The sequence below is a fragment of the Neophocaena asiaeorientalis genome, unplaced genomic scaffold, assembly GCF_003031525.2.
Source record: "Neophocaena asiaeorientalis asiaeorientalis breed wild unplaced genomic scaffold, Neophocaena_asiaeorientalis_V1.1 scaffold72, whole genome shotgun sequence".
Lineage (NCBI taxonomy): Eukaryota > Metazoa > Chordata > Mammalia > Artiodactyla > Phocoenidae > Neophocaena > Neophocaena asiaeorientalis.
The window spans coordinates 8,381,025-8,385,043 of NW_020185336.1; the positions used below are offsets into that span (position 1 = coordinate 8,381,025).

Below are 4,019 nucleotides of genomic sequence, written 5' to 3' on the forward strand. Positions count from 1 at the left end.
ATTTATTTACATGAAAGTTTTCTTGGCAAAGTGTCCCTTGAGGTTAAAAAATAAAAAGGTGCTATTTTCCAAAAGGAGTACGTTTTTCAGTGTTTTGTGTTGCTCAGCTATTTGAATGGGAAAGTTTGGTTCTAATAAAAATTTCCTCTTCCTTTGACAAATGTTGATGTTTTTAAAGTCTTCCTAAAGGAAAAAGGAGCTTGGGTGGCTTTTTGTTTTTTTTGATAGTTATCTAGAGCCCCCTTCCTTTCCGCTGTGTGATCCTAACCCCACCATTGTTTTATGAGTCTTTGAACTAGATCTGTCTACAGCTGAGAGTGGTGGTTGAAAATGGACCCAAACCAGGTTATTTTTGGGTGGATACATGAGAAACTGGTTACTGTGGTACATGGGGTGTCTCTAGGAGCAGCCAGGGGTCTGGAGAGAGACTTTCATTCTATACTTGTGGACGGTTTGAACTTTGTTTTTCCCAGGTACATATCATAGTTGATATATGCAAAGCCTTTGTTTTTTTGTTTTTGTAATGGCTAGAGTACGTGGTATATGGACTTTAAAGGAGCTTGATTTTGAAGTTTACCAACTGCAGATTCCACTGGGTTTTGTGTCATTTAGAAAAATATTTAAGATCGGTACGGACCTGTGACCTCAACTGACCGCGCGTGTCTGTTTTCCAACCCTTTCCATCCTTGCTGCAATTGTAAATCGGCTTTGGTTTTGTGGCCTCAATTGAAAGGCTTGTCAAGTGTGCACTTCCTTTAGCCTGCACGTTCACAACTACAGACTTTTCTTCTGCTTAGCTGGCTTTCTTTCTTCTTCCCCTCCGCAGCCCCGAGCCGCTTGTGAGCGTCACGTTGCCAGCGCGAGAGCTACTGGAGAATTCTCATTATTCCAGGAGACTCTGGGAGCGCCTCTCCCTCCAGGAGCAAGTGAGCGGAGCTCTGGGGAAGAGCCACTGCTGGAAGGACTGCGGGAGGAGATGCCCCGGAGCCGGCTCTAAGGTAGCCAAGCCAGCTTTTTACCTAGGAGCTCTCAGTGGCCTTGCCGGGGCCAGCAGCAGAGACATTTCAACAAATCACCTCTTTTAATGTTCCTTGGCAGAGATCAAATTGACACCGTCAGTTCTTAGTCACGATGATCATTTCGTTGTTTTGTATGAATCCAACATAAGAGAGATAGGACCAAACCCAATGGTTCTTTATTTTTGCATTACCTTGAATGTAGGCTCTTTTTGGTGGAGTTGCTCAGTTATCTTTGAACTCTGGCCAAGTTGTTCAAATAGCACCACCATTTCCCTACGTATAAAATGCTTCTGCCATTCTTTTCACCTTCTAGGACCGCTTTTTAAATTTTTTTTTCCCTTCTAAATAGGCTACGTTTTAGAGCAGTTTTGGGTTCACAGCAAACCTGAGCAGAAAATACAGAGAGTTCTCGTAGGCGCCCCTGTTCCCCACACACCCGGCCTCCCCCAGACTCTGTCTCCCCAGCAGAGTGGTCCATTTATTGTAGTAGTTGATCCGCACTAACACATCATTATCACCCAGAGCCCATGATTTACATTAGGATCTGCTCTTGTGCATTCTGTGGGTTTGGACAAATGTATAGTAATATGGATCCCCCTTTATAGTACCCTACAGAAAAGCTTTACCGCCCTAAAAATCCTGTGCTCTATTAATCCCTGCCCCCTACCCACTCCTTGGCAACCACTGATCTTTTTATTGCCTCCATACTTTTACCTTTCCCAGAACTACATTTTCATAATATGCTTCCTTGGAGTACTTTGAAATCTCTGTAAAGAAGTCTTGCTCTCAGGATGAAATGCTATTAAGGTTGTGTTAAGCTACGGGGGTAACACAAATACCAACTTTAGAATAGTCTGTAAGATGTTTCTATGAGGGGAGGCCTGAAGTGCTAAATGTATGTGGGAGTGTCTCTGAGTTAAAAGTCGGGATTGCCTGGATATGGTTTGAAACTTGTACATAGAAGCATGAGGTCTCTGTAGCTTCTTTAGGTTCAGAACTTTGGGGGAAGGTCTCTAGTAGCTGTCAAGTGCTTTTTTTTTTTTTTTTTTTTTGCGATACGTGGGCCTCTCACTGTTGTGGCCTCTCCTGTTGTGGAGCACAGGCTCCAGACGCCCAGGCTCAGCGGCCATGGCTCACGGGCCCAGCCGCTCCGCAGCATGTGGGATCCTCCCGGACCGGGGCACGAACCCACGTCCCCTGCATCGGCAGGCGGACTCTCATCCACTGCGCCACCAGGGAAGCCCAAGTGCTCTCTTTTTTAAGGAAAGTCTAATTTATTATTTTCAAAAATTTTATTCTTTTATGTAAAAGTTTATTTTTGATTATTTAATTTCAAGTAGTACGAAACAGTCTAAAGATAAAATTTTCTCCCTTCATTTTCTCTTTTACCCACAGCTAATAATTTGGAACACACAATTTTTCACATACAAACTTTTCATAGACACACAAATTATGTGTATTAATTATGTTTAAAAATTGATGGAACGTGGCTACACATTTGGTTTTACAACTTGCTTTTTCCTTTCACTTGATATGCTTTGGATATTTTCCCTTTTAAGCAGAATCTCAATATAAGTAATGACTTCTTCGTGTTCCTTATATGGCTGTAACATAATAACAATCAGTCCTCAAGTGATGGGGTTAGCCTACAATTTAAAGGGGGATATGGGGGGGGTGGAGACCTTTCACATTAGGGAAAAGACAAAAGCCGTGACTGTTGACTTTGAACTCTTAGTCACTGAGGATGTGAGCTTTTATTTTCCAAGGCAGATGATGCACAGCTTTGGGCTGTTGCCGAGGTGTCAGTTATGTCAGGTTTTTATCTTCTGGATGCCTGGAAGGAACATCCTTGGCACTAGGCTGTGTTAATGTATTAGCATAGTTGTTAGTTCTGGCTACCATCCTTGGAGCACTATGAGATATTTTCATGCCCATTTAAGGTGGCATGAGGTTGAATGAGTTCTAAGAGAAAGTAATGAATAACAGGGGTGGAATTAAGAGACTGACTTTATTTTGCACATATATTTATTTGAGGGAGGAGGAGGAGATGATGGTGTTAGTTAATTGCTAACCCTGTGATTCTTAATTATGAAACAGGGTTAAAATTGTTCAGCTCAATAGCTTCCTAGTGTGGTTGACAGCGAGAGTCGCCAGACAAGTTTTTAGATATCTGGGGCCGATATGAATATTTGTAGTTATTATTTTATAAAATATTTATTTCTAGGAAGGTAATAATATAATCAATGTTTATAAGGTTTAAAAGGTACAAAAAGAGTGAGAAATAAGTCTCCCTCCTCCCTCTGTCTCCCAGTTACCCTTCCTGGAGACAACCGTTGTTACCAATTTCTTAATATATTCTTTCAGAGATTTCAGGCATATACCAGCAATAATCTAAAGATTATTGCAATTTCTTTCTTTTTTTTTTTTAACCCAAGTGAAAAAGCATTCCACTTAGAGATGGGCTGGAATTTATTTAACCAGTACTGTATTGATGACCATATAGATCATTTCCAGTTTTATTATCATGAACAAGGCTGTAGGGAATAACCTTGTACATATATCATTTTAAACATGTTTGTGAACGTATCTATAGGATCCATTTCTAATAGTGGAATTGCTGGGTCAAAGGATATGCACATTTTAATTTTGGTAGAAATATTGCCAAATTGCTCTGTTCATAGAGCTTGCAAAGTTTTAGATTCCACCAGCAATGGATGAAAACTCTGCTTCCTCATACCCTTGCCAATCACAGTATAATTGTCAAACTGATAATTTCTTCTCTGCCAAATCTATAGGTGAAAAATGACAGTTTTAATGGAGCTTTAATTTGCATTTTTTCTTATTTTGATTGACATTGAGCATCTTTTCATAAGTTTAAAGGCCCTTTGTATTTCCTGTTCTGTTCCCTCTATGTTAGTGTCATTTGTCTATTTTCCTGTTGGGTTATTGATCTTTTTATTATCAGTTCACAGGAGCTCCTATGCATTAACAGATTAGTAC

The 4,019-nt window shown here is 40.5% G+C and overlaps 1 protein-coding gene across 1 annotated transcript in view; it reads left to right on the top strand.

Moving 5' to 3' along the window:
- The first annotated feature begins 834 nt into the window (after nt 1-834).
- Nucleotides 835-4,019, top strand: part of ACVR1 (activin A receptor type 1) — a 75,289-nt gene continuing 72,104 nt past the window's right edge. The window contains exon 1 of the mRNA XM_024735976.1: nt 835-998. The gene's annotated coding sequence lies outside the window, so the exon portion shown is untranslated. The remainder of the gene's footprint in view (nt 999-4,019) is intronic.